At 41.3% G+C, this 13,297-nt stretch overlaps 1 protein-coding gene across 1 annotated transcript in view; it reads left to right on the forward strand.

The window, feature by feature from the left end:
- Positions 1–13,297, forward strand: part of CACNA1A (calcium voltage-gated channel subunit alpha1 A) — a 251,895-nt gene that overhangs the window by 106,366 nt on the left and 132,232 nt on the right. The gene's annotated exons all lie outside the window — the stretch shown is intronic.

A 13,297-nucleotide genomic window follows, 5' to 3' on the forward strand; every position in this document is an offset into this window, starting at 1 on the left:
ACTGAATTTTCATCTTCCCTTTCTGGGAGTGGGGCAAGTGTTCAGAGTGACTGCCCCAACCTACTGCCTAGTGCTGGGATGTATCACCTCAGATTCCATCTTCTGGGAGTCTTCCAGCGTCATCAGTAAAGACTTGTGAAGTTTTATAAAGCATCTCAGGATGTAACCCTGAAACTTACGCCTTCACTGGCTTATGGTCACTTTCACATGGCACCAGTTCTTTCTCTTTGAACAAGTCTAGGGAATCTTACCTTTGACCCTGGGGTTTTTTCAGTTTTGTTTTCATGATTATACTTTCCTGATCCTTGAACTCTACCTGTAGCCGTTAAGCCTCCTGGACTTTCTTGGTCCCTAACCAGAATTTTCTAACTTCATAAAAAGATGTGCCACACCCTAATTACCTTATTTCTAGGCACCCCTACCTAGTATTCATTTCTTTCTCTATGTTCATACACTCCAGCGTACAAGATGCATTTTCTAGGCTTTATCCACAACAGAAAAGAGAATATTCAAATGCAGAAATAACAGAAGGTAAGATCATTAAAAGTGTGTATAAAAGTAATCTACTTAGTTCCAGAGTAAGTGATTCCAAACTTCTTAAACTGTCCTAGATTAAAGTGCCTCTTGATCTTCCCAAGGCCTGGATATTCAGATTCCCTCTGGGCTGATAAGAAAATGGTGCCCCCTTGGCCATGAGAATGGCATCTTCTTTTCAAAATTTGGTCCAGTGCTGTTCTTAGCCCCCTGTGGGCAAAACTCAGAACACTAGATTAAAGTTACAAAGGCAATTTTTTACCTCAATATTAAAACAAAACAATTCTTTTGGATTTGTCCAAGAGTGGAGGTGCTTCCTTGGGAATTAGTGGGCTCTCCATTGCTATATTCAAAGTGGAGGCTTGGTAATGGGATAAAGTGGAAGAAATTTCAGTTCAGGGAGAGATTATGTTATATGGTATTCAAGGTGCCTTTTTGAACTCTGAGATTCTGTGAGTCTGTGGCTGTGTTCTCCATATTGCTATGGGTATAAGTTTCTTCTCCCTTGAGTCCAGGGTGTTACTGTGAGTAACCCTGATTCACTATGTTCTATGCTATAGAACAAATGGGATAAGATGCTATAGAATGGACATTGACAGCCCTAATTACCTGTCTCCCCTCTCCTCCCAGTTACAAAGAGGCAGTAAATGGTGCTTCCCCAACCCTCACCATAGGACCTGACCCAGGGCTTCTAGTGGGAAGCTAGCTTTTTCATACTGTGTTGAGATCCTTCTAATTCAGAGCAGGGGATGGATGGTCCAGTAAATGAAGCAGGAATTCTTAGCTTCTCTCTAATCTCTAGTAATTCCCTGGGATTGTACCTCGCCGTTGCTGTTTCCAGGTTCAGTGCGGCTGTTTGGCAGTCATCATTGATGTGACTCACAGCCCAAAACCAATCTACATCCTCTATTGCTAGACCACACCAGAGACATGTAAGTCTAATAGCAAAAGCATTTCATTAAAAAAATTACAAGCAAGAGAATCAAATGGTAAAATATTCTTTGCACCCATACACGAAGGAAGGGGTGAAATCTCTCTGCCTTCAGCAGGACAATTTTCTGATATTCTCTGATTCTTCAGTTTAGGGGTAGAGAAGACACAGTCACTTCCAAAATCACCGCAATAAAAGGTTAGCACATAATATTACCTGCCACTTGGAGTTTCTTTCTTAGGGGTCCTAACAAAGTTTGGGAATTTTCATAGTCTGGCCACAACTGCACTCTGCACCGTCATCTTCTGTCTTCCTACACCTACTGCGGCTCTACATCTTGCCTTTCCCATATCTCCTCATATCACTCTCCCCTCCCATGGCCATACATTCCTATCTCTCATCAGTGTTTCTCATTCATGGTAACATACACACACACACACACACACACACACACACACACACACTTCTTATAGAACATTTCTGACCAATGTGAGTTCTCTCTTAGTGAAGTCATCTGATGCTACAACTTCATGTAGGAGGCAACTAGGTGGCCAGTGGCTAGAGATCTGGGCCTGAAGTCAGGAAGACCTGAGCTCAAATCTGACCTCAGCAAGTCACTTACCCCCATTTGCCTCAGTTTCCTCATCTATCCAATGAGCTAGAGAAGAAAATGGCAAACCACTCCGTTATCTCTTCTAAGAAAACCCCATTGACAGTTTTGGTCCATGGGATCAGAAAGTCAGATATGACCAAAAAGTAAAAACAGGCTCATATACATGCAACCTTCTAGGAGATGTGCTTCTAGCAGTGCAGAGAATTTCTTCCAATGAGAAATGACCTCTCAGCCCCAAGCACAGTGAGAAATAAAAACCATGGACATTCATACTTATTCCCATTAGAACTTCACTGTTATCAGCAAAGAAACTTTCCTAGCAGCATCGTTTGGGGAATCCTGGGGCACTTGTTTTCTTCCTCCATCTGTCCACTCTGTGGTTCAGATCCAGCAGAGCTTCTGTACAAGTGTGGTTCAATTAAGATAATACTGACCTGAGAGTCAGGAAATGAGTTTGATTCTAGAACCTGTCGACTTGAGACAAGTCAGTTTCCCTCCCTTACCCTCTGCTTCTTCAGCTATAAAATGGGGATTATCCTATTTGCCCTAACCTATCTCTCAGGGTTGTTGGGAGGAAAGTACTACCTGAAGGGATTATGCAAATTTTTATTGGTAATTATTTCTGCATTCTTCTTCCGGAGGAGAGAAGGCTGGCAGCCCTCCCTGAGCTCCCACAAAAGCTTGTGGGATTGCGGAGGGGTAGAAAGGAAAGGGCAGAACTTTGCAGCTGTTTCAGGTGTGGTGAGAAGCACAGTTATTATTTGCAATGATGAAGCAGGGAGAAAGAAAATGCATGTGAAAGACAATTTTCTAGATTTAGCTCTATATAAGAACATTAGAATACTTGGCTTACTGGCTCTTGTACAATTAACATAAATAAGATTTGTGGATTGGGGGAGCAGTTCCTAGTAATATTAAAAGAATAAACCCATTTATGTTAGCTCCTTCTGCTCTCCCAGGTCCTTCCTCCCTCCCCCTCTCCTATTTGGATTGTGACTTTCGCTGACTCATCGGTAAGAAGGAAGAAAGGAGGGAGGAAATAGGAGCATCTCATTGACCATTTTCTCCGTCTAGTGACTCAGCGGTGATCCACATTTTAATTATCTTAGCTTAGAAACTTTATCAGTCAAAATGCATATATCCTGGCTGAACATCCAGCATGCGCAGCCCCAGGCTAGCTCTCTTGTGAAAGTACCCTTTTAATATATCCCCTCAAAAATCCCCAGGATGCCCTGAATAAAATGATGCTGTCTGCTCTTGTCTTTTCACTGAAGAATCCCGGAGGGCCTCCTCTTTGTGCAGAGCCCCCCTGGCCTGACCTCCCTCTCTGAACTGCCACTCTTGGGGGAGTGAATCTGGTAGGGAGATGGCTTTGGAGGAGATTTGAGGAGACAGAGCAGGGTAACTGGTGCAGGATTTCTAATTGAAACCCAGGAACCGTTATTAGAAAGAGGCTATGGAACATGGGGGCCTTTGAGTAAGATGGAATAATAATATATGTAGCAGATGGAGTGTTGGCCCTGAAGCCAGGAGGACCTAAATTTAAATCCCAATTCTGCCACTTCCACACTGCCTTTGTGATCTTGGATAAGTCACTTAATCCTTCTGATCCTCAGTTTCCTTATCTGTAAAATGAGGGAGTTGGAATAGATGGTCCCTTGTTGCTCCTATTGTCTAATATCTAGGGCACCCTCCACCCTCATGTGGAATCCCTGAAAGAGCTTCCCAGAGTTAAGATGCTAAATGGGCCCCTATTCACTTAAAACACTAGCTAATGAGTTCTAACCAACGGGTTCATTTTTGGGACATAATTAGTTCAAAGTAACAGCATAATAAGAAGATTTAGGATAGAACATTCCCTCCGTAAACTTAGGGCACACACACATGCATGTGTGTATATGTTATGTATCTATATATGCATACCATATACACGTATATATGTTGTGTGTGCGCGCACACACATATTTTTATTGTTCAGTCGTTTCCAACTCCTCATGACTCCATTTGGAATTTTCTTGGCGATGATATTGGTTGGAGTGGTTTGCCATTTCCTTCTCCAGTTCATTTTACAGAAGAGGAAACTGAGGCAAACAGGGTTAAGTAACTTGCCCAAGGTCACACAGCTAGTGTGAGATCAGATTTGAACTCAGGAAGATGAGTCTTACTGACTCTAGACACAGCACTCTATCCACTGCACCACCTAGCTCTGTATAAATATGCATATACACACATATATACATACATATGCACACATGGAGATAGGATATCTATATATCTATCTGTGTGTGTGTGTGTGTGTGTGTGTGTGTGTGTGTGTGTGTGTGTGTGTAGGCAACCAGGTCATCAGCCTTAGTCTGATAAGGTATAGTGACTACTCAAGGCTTTTTCCAGGAGAAGGCATAATATCTGTTTAGTTTTAGCCACCATACCCAGATAACAAAAACCAGGCAGAGTGCCCCCAGGGTGAGATTAGGTCTTTCGTTTTCAGTCCCCTCCTTTTGGGCTGGAGATTGAAACCTGTTATAGATAACTACCTAATTTGTGTTTAGTCCTTCTTATGTAACAACCCCCATGATCCTCTCTGGCTTAGCTGCCAATAAATTTGATCCTGGACAAAAGATAACCAAAGGAGATGAGATCAGTGTTTTGTGCCCACCTACCCTGAATTCATAACTTTATTACGTTTGTCAGTGGCAAAGCCTGATTACCTTGGTGCTGTGTTTTGGTCATCAAAAAGCCTCTGTCTCCCTTCAGTCATATATGATATGAAGGATGAATTAGATGTGGGAGTAAATCCAGGGTTATGCTGTGCCTGGTTTGTATTGGCTCCTGAGAGCTGACTGTTAAATTTTTGGTGTGAACACTTATGCCCCGGAAACTGACAAAACTACAAATCAGGGTTTGATTTATTGCTTTGTTGACTGTCTAGAAGTAAGAAAGTTGATGAAGAAAAACGTGTGTGTGTCTTGCCATTTTCAGAAAGCAGGTTGTTAAATATCTACTAGCACACCCCTGAGTAAATCTTGAAAGGAGTGACGGGGATAGATAGACATCCTAGGGAGGGAGATGGCACTTTGCTGTAGTGCAGAAGGAGGAACCAGATGGTTTGTATACAGATAAGCTTGGCGACAGTAGAAGTTGGATAGGTAATAATAATAATCCTTCCATTTGCCTACTGCTTTACAATTTACAAGGCACTCTCACATTCGTTATCTCATTTGATCCAAAAAACCACACTGTGAAGTGGGCAGGGCAGATACTGTGCTCTCCATTCCAGATAGAGTGCCAGGGCGTCCCTCATAAGACTCAGGACAACAGCTATCTAGGTTAGCACCCACTTAAATCCATCCTTCATGAGCTCCTGGTTTTGTATTTGCATTCATATCTGACAGCCAGAGGACACATCTGGTTAAAGCAGAAGACATTTCAACTACATAGCAAATAAGATGGCAAGAAAAGGTTGCCCCATGTACACATGGGACATACTCCCCCTGGGTTACCAGGCTTAGCCAACGATGGATGACCATATGAAAAATTCATATGCTCAGGGACACAGATGCAGGGAACCTGGGTGACTGGGGATCATGCTCAAAAGGGCACATGCCTGGATCCCATGTATTCTTATGCCAGGAGCCAATATGGCCAGAGTACACATGGGAAGTGCACAGTGTGTGTGACCGGGGTAATTTGTACCTCTAACACTGCAGTGCTGCAGATGTCCTCTGGCAACGTTGCATTTTCTTTGCTGGGTATCATGTTATTTCTGCTGGTGAACGGTCACTAAGCTGTTCTTTTTCTACCTTCTGCTGGGATTCAGCTCTTTGGGGACATCTATTGGATCAAATGAGATAACACTTTTGCTTTGCAAACCTTAAAGCACTATATATAAATGCTAGCAATTATTCTGCTAAAATTCCCTGCTTCCATCTGCTAAGGTGCATTGTGGCTAGAAAGTCTCCCCAACCCACCTGACCCCACCATCCCCAAGAGAGTCTTGAGCTCTTTTAGTTGATAACTGAAGCTATGCACACTATAGCAACTAGCACTCATCAGCATAATGTCCCAGTCTAAGACGTAATCTATTCTTTTAACAGCCTTTGCCTAGTGCTGATCCAAAGTCCATGAACCCAGACAACTATCTGATTCATGTCTAGGAAATTTCTTGCAACTTCTATTAGGTACCCAATTGTGAGCCTGTGTTCCCAAAACATAACCTCAGGAACTCTGTCCTGCCAAATGCAAATGTATAGGAGCTATAGTGACAAAGACCGATGCAGGAAGGTGAGCCTTTGTTCCCAAAATCTTCCTTGATTGGGACAAACTTGAAGTTGACACAATTCCATTCTTGCCATTCTAATGCACATCTTCCATCAGCAAAAGAATTGTTTGCACTGTATTCTGGACAGTCCCACATCTTAATGGTTTCCCTATATACAGATGAGGACACTTTGATGACTCATCCAGGATTTGATGACTATTGAATGGCAGAAGTAGGCCTCCTCTCTTCCTTCTGCTTCACCCGTGCCTTTAAGGGGAAGACAATAAGCCTTCTAATCTTCATGCCTTTTGGGGGCAGCTCATTAATAATTTCTCCTTTTGAAATTGGTTTATTTCATTTATATCTTCATAATAATAACTAACATTTATATGGTCTTTACTATATCCTAAGTACTGTTTATAAATAATTTGATCCTTTCAACAACCCTGAGAGGTAAGGTGTTATAGTTGTCCCCCTTTTGCAATTGAGGAAACTGAAACAAACAGAGTTTAAGTGACTTGCCTAAAATCGCACAGCTAGTAAACATCTGAGGCTGAATTTGACCCTAGGTTTTTTGACTCCAGGTCCAGCACTCTATCCACTGGACCACCAACTGCCTCGAACCTTCAAGTTTCAATAGGACCCTCCTGTTGGAAGGCCCTTAAATATTCCCTTTTCCTTCTTGCCAATAACTTCCCATATCAGAGGGAAGAAAACAGTAGTTTACTTACTCAGAAGGAATAGATTAGCAAAAAAAATCTGTGATGTTGTATGACATTGTACGTGAAGAATAGGTACTAGACACACCAGATGAAGGAAACTTGATGGAGGACATTTTGATGAGGACATACCAAGGATCCAGTAGATGGAAAAATAGAATATTGTGGTGATGCTATACTACAGACCGACTGGCCAAAAAGAGGAAACAGAAGCTAAGGTCTAGAAGGAGATCACAAAGCTGAGGTGGAAACATAGGGTAGTAGTGATGGAGAAATCTCAGCTATATAAACACCTACTGAAGGTCTTTTCCTATGTAACCCTTGTAAACTCTGATGCATCCTTATCCCAGCTTCCACTCCCATCAGTAAGTCCCCAGAGATTGACTACATCTGCCTGTCAGGGTTCTAAAGGATCAAGGATGATTCTCTCATGCCAACAGTTTAAGCCCGCATCAATGTGTTTCCCCACCAAGAAACATTGTCATCCAGCCTTAAATAGCCCTTAGAAAGGGTTTTTTTTTTTTTTAGTAAGGTGGTACAGTAAGAAAAGTTGATACAAAACATCCCCCCAAAAAACTCTGGTGAACATTCTCTCACAGGTACACAGAGTCTGGGGAGAATGGACTCAAGTTTAGATAGTACATGTAGCAAAGGGGCATCTCACAGTTCCTCGTTGTTGGAAGTCTTTTTCTCTCATTCATGTGGTACTCAAAAAGTTCCCCGTGAGCATGGTAAATCTGAGTCCAAGTGTCCTTGACTCTTGATGCAGACACTGCCATCCACTGATTTGGGACTACTTATGGGGAGAGCGAGGAATCCAACATCCTCTCGACCCTTTGAAACTTGAAAGTTTCTCCTCTGCCTGAAGGTATGGAATGGAAGGAGACCTAGCCAAGGCTAAAGCTGAGGCCTCTTCTTCTCCCTCCTCCAGGAGTGTCACAGAAAATCGCAAGTTTCCTCAGTCTGTCTGAATAAGATTCTTGTGTAACATTACTCTGTAAATTCAGTTGAAAGGCCTGGACTATTGTAGTAACCTTCCAGTTGGTCTTCTTGCCTCAAGTTTCTCCCTTCTCCATATAGCCCATCCTACATTCAGCTGCCAAAGTGATCTTTTTAAAGCTCAGGTGTGACCCTGTCACCTCCTCCCTCTCCCCCATTCATTAAATTCCAGTGGCTCCCTATTACTTCCAGGATCATAGAAAATCCTGTTTTGCTTTTAAAGGCCTTATTAACTTGGGTCTTTCCTACCTTCCCAGTCCTCTCCTACTTTATTCCACAAACACATTGCAGTCACATGGGCTTCCTTCCTGTCCTTGAACAAGACATTGCATATCCAGATTCCAGACATTTTCACTGGCTGTCTTCCATGCCTGGAATGTTCTCTTCTCATGTCAACCTTCTGGTTTTTTTCACTTCTGTGAAGCCTCAATTAAAGTCCAACCTTCTGCAAGGTCCCCTTTAATGCCTTCCCTTTGAGATGTCCAACTTCCTTCCACATATCTTGCTTATACATAGTTACATGCTTTCTCCCCTATTTGCACATGAACTCCTTAAAGGTAGGAACTATTTTTGTCTATCTTTGTATCTCTAGCACTTCTCACAGTCCCAGTACATAGTAAAGGCTTAATAAATGCCTATTGACTGAGTGATTGATTTTTGACATTTGTTCTAAGACCTGTGAATAATTGATTGATTGAAAATTAGGGTATCAAGACTAAAAAGAAAGGGCATGATTTCAACACCACCCTCATACCCAGCCTACTGTTAATAACCTCCAAAATGTTCTTCCTCCTCTAGTGTCCCCCTCACCAATCTAGCCTGCACGTAGCTGCCAAAATAATTTTCTAACAAGTTACTCTGCTGATCAGAGTTTGCTCATGGGATTGCCAGGATACTGGCCCCATTGTGATGAGGTCTTTTTTGTGGTTTGAGTGCTTCCTTCCTTAAGCCTAGAGAAAGACAGCATGTCACTGTCTTAATTATCCAGAGAGGGAATGCAATAGATTAATTGCTTATCAGTCCATATTTGTCAATTACTCTTTTTTGTGCATGAGAGTAGTCCTTTCTTAAGATACTGCGGTCTCCCCCGAAGGCACTCAACTCTCAAATATCTAGACTTTCCTCTCCCCTCTTCTTCCCATCTTCTACAAGCTGATTTGATTAGCCCCCTCATTATCCAGGTTCAAAATTAATCTACGAGTTGAAATGGAGTACTGATCAAAATATTAAAATAGGAAATCTGTTGTCTATACCTAGCTCTGAGCCCCTACCCACTTAGCATGCTATGGTTGAATGGCTTATTGTATGTTATAAATAGAATAAAATGAAAAGGAACTAGATCAAACTCCTGTATGGAGACATTTACCTCCTTTTCCTCTTCCAGATCTTTATCTTCCACAGGGGATAATCCTAGTCTCTCTCTGTGTCTGTCTGCCTCTTACACACACACACACACACACACACACACACACACACACACACACACGGCTTTCAGAAAAGGTAAAGAGAATGTGTCATTTGCGGGAGCAAATCTCAGGATTCTGGACTAAAATAGGGAAAGTGGAGAACACAGTGAAAAGTTTCCATTCCCCTGTTTAGGTTCAATGGCCAGAACTGAAATTAATCTCTCCAGCTCACTAGTTAAACAGAGTTCATAGTAATTAGCAATCTTCATAAGTCTCCCAGCAACAGTGATTTCCCACTTTGCTGTCTCTGCTGCAGGGTCCAAATCTCTTTTCATGGTGCTGTGGTTTCTGTTGATATGGGTAATGGTGTCTTTCCATGTGACCTATGGTCACTCCCTATTCACTTTTCTTTTCTGGAAGTCCCAGATCAAAAGGTTGGAGGAAGGAAAACAGGAATCAAGCAGAGGTGACTGCACTGTACAAATAATGTCCCCTTTATTCTTTTATGTGACTTGTAAAATGAGAACTCACTAAGACCCCAGATAAGAGAGGAGGGGTAATCACTATCCTATGGCAGGATCCTCATAAACCACTTTACCAATCTCTCTGTCTCCATGAATTATCTCCTTAGGCCCAGGAAAAACCATTTAATGAGATAAAAGAACAAGGCAGATTTCTTCTCCCCAGCTACAGGATTAAGAACCACCTCCATAGACCTCAATCCACAGTTTGGCTCTCAGTCAACTTTCCAGCCTTCTTTCATACTCCACCCATACACAGACTGGAGCCAAGCTGTACTACTAGCCTTTCCATGAACTCAATATTGATCTCCAGCCTTAGGGGCTTCCTCCCCATCCCTACACCCATACCTGGACAGCAACCCCTTTTCATTGGCATCTCTCAGAATACTTGTCTGCTTCAGCATTATTAGATGTCATCTTCTCTGTACAATTTCCCATGGCTCCTCTAGTCATTAGTTCATAGAGTATTGTACCCAGAGTCAGGAAGACCTTAGATCTCAAACTCGTACTAGCTATATGATCTTGAACAAGTCACTTTAACCTCTGCCTCCCTCAGTTTCCTCATCTGTTAAGTTGAGATAATAACAATATTTTCCCCTTGGGGTTATTTGAAATAATATTTATGAAGTGCTTTGAAAACCTTGAAGCACTCTGTAAGGGCTAGCTAGTTCTTACTGTCTTCCTTACACTCTGCTTATTTGCATCCATGTTGTATCTCCCAAGTAAATTATAGGAAGCCCCTCAAAGGCTAGGGCTCCTTCATTTTTGTCATCATATCCCTATTCAATCACATTTACTAAATACTTACTGTGTAAGTATTTAGTATTTACTGGTACTAAAAGAACATAGTAAGTACTTAGTAAATGTGGTTCAATGATTATCCATTTTAATTGAAGTAGAGGTAATGGGACCCTTGGAATGAAGTCTGCACATCATCTTAGAATTTGTTATAGACAAGAAATGGAAATATGAGCATGGGCTGATTGTACCTAAAGTTTTCAGAGAGAGTATTTCAAAGAATTCAGAAAAAAAAGAATAGGATCATGTGGCCAAGGATTCTATAGGGGACACCAGCTCAAGGGTGCTCTCGAGAATGAAATTCTTGAAACATAAATGCAGATATTTCCAGTGACATAGAAAATGGGCAGCTGTCTAGATAAAAATTGATATGGATATTCATTGATGACTTTTATTTTTAAAAGATATGCTCAGAATATGGAAACTAGAGAAGATAAATGAGGATGAATTTTTTTAAAGTGTTACAATTCTATACAAAAAAGTATCAATGGTCCAAAAGCCTAGAACAAGGATTCCTTTTGGGAGGTTGGTGAAATGAATGAACCATGTTTTTAAATGCATATAATAAAATTCATGGGTTTACAAAGGGAAGCATTTATATTGGGATATATTTACTGAAGGAATGAAAACCAAAGAGTTTGCTGATCCCAGGATAAAAGCCCCTGGCCTAGAAGGAACTGGTGCTTGCTTTGAATATTCTGCACAATAAAAGAGATTTTGTTAGAGGGCATCAGAAGAAAAAATAAGGGAAAATGATCACTGCTTGAAGAGATAGGGGGCAATTATAATAGAGGATGGAGTAAGAATTTTTTATTAGTGTTTTGTTTTTGAATGATCTTCACACTGGGAAGTATAGAATAAAAGTGATGTATAAGGAATAGAAAACGAGAAGTGAGGGGGATGGCAAAACAAAATGAAATGAAATGGAAAACCATAGGAATTCAAGTCATGTCATCTTCCTAAAGTGCAGGTCTGGCCAAGTCCCCCTCCTACTCAGTAAACTCCAATGGTTCTCTATTACCACCAGGAACAAATATAAAATTCTCTGTTTGGCATTCAAAGCTCTTCACAAGCTCCTACCTTTGCAGTCTTCTTATAGCTCCCTCACCCCCATACACTCTCTGATCCAGGCCTCCATAATGTTTCTTAAACAAGACACACTTCATCTCCTTACACCAGGCATTTTCGTTGGCTATGCCTCACGCCCTCCTGGCTTCTCTGGCTTCCTTTAAGTCCCAGATAAAATCCCACCTTCAACAGGAAGCTTTTCTCTCTCCCCCTAAATTCTAGTGCCCTCCTTCTGTAGATTATATCCCATTCATCCTGGTTTTAGCTTGTTAATACATAATTGTCTGCATGCTCTCTCTCCCATTAACTGTGAACTCCTTGAGAGCAGGGACTATCTTTTGCCTGTGTATATCTGGTTCTTAACAAAATGCATGGCTCCTAGTGGGAGCTTAGTAAATGTTCATTGATTGACTTCTCAAAATGTTGTAAGGACCAACAATTGTGATTGCTGAGCTACTATCAGGAACCCTTTAAAAATCATAGAAAATGGGAGAAAGTAGGGCTAAACTGAAGATAGAGAAATGTCCCCATTTTCCAAAAGGTGAAGGTGAATCTTTCAGCTGTCGGCTGGCAAATCTGACCTAATTCCTGACAACATTCATTCTAGAATGAGTTATTATAGGGATGACACGTGAACACTTAGAAAAGGAAGTGGTGGTCATCATTATAAGCCATCATAGGATCAATAAAAACAAGTCATGCCAAACTTGCCTCATTTCCTCTTCTGATAGGGTTTCTAGACTGATGGATTTGAGAAGTGTTGTAGTCACATTTCAAAAAGGTATCGACCATGTCATCATGATTTCCTTGTATATAAGATAGAGAGAGCTGTGCTAGATAATGCTGCAGTTAAGTATAGTGAGAACTGATTTAACAACTAGACCCAAAAAGTATTGGACTGAGATTTACATGGAGGTAGTGGTCTTTAATGGGGGTACCACAGGGATCTGTTTTTGGACCTCATTGGTTCAACATTTCTCTCAGTGAGTTGGACTGAGCCCTAGAGGGCATGCTTATCAAGTTTGCAGACAATACAAAGCTAAGAGAGATCAGTTATTACACCAGATGACAAAATGGGGATCTAAAAATATCTTGCTGGGTCACAAATGGGTAAAGAATCTAAAAAGATAAAATGTAATGCCCTTGAATTAAAAAAATCGACTGTACATGTAAAGGATGGGAAAGCAATAGCTAGAGAGGAATTCAGATGAAAAATACTCCAAAGTTTTAGGAACTACAAGTTCAATTAGAATGGTGTGGTAGCCAAAAAAGTCATGCAACATAAGGCTATGTTAATGAGATTTTAATTTCCAGGACAATGGAGGCACATAGCTTGTTGTATTCTACCCTGGTCCAACCACTGCATGGTCAGTTCCAGGTGCCACATTTCAGAAGACGTTAACAAGCTAAAAGATAGCTAGGGGAGAGTAAGATGAGAGAACTGAAGGGA

The sequence above is a fragment of the Notamacropus eugenii genome, chromosome 4 (assembly GCF_028372415.1).
Source record: "Notamacropus eugenii isolate mMacEug1 chromosome 4, mMacEug1.pri_v2, whole genome shotgun sequence".
NCBI lineage: Eukaryota > Metazoa > Chordata > Mammalia > Diprotodontia > Macropodidae > Notamacropus > Notamacropus eugenii.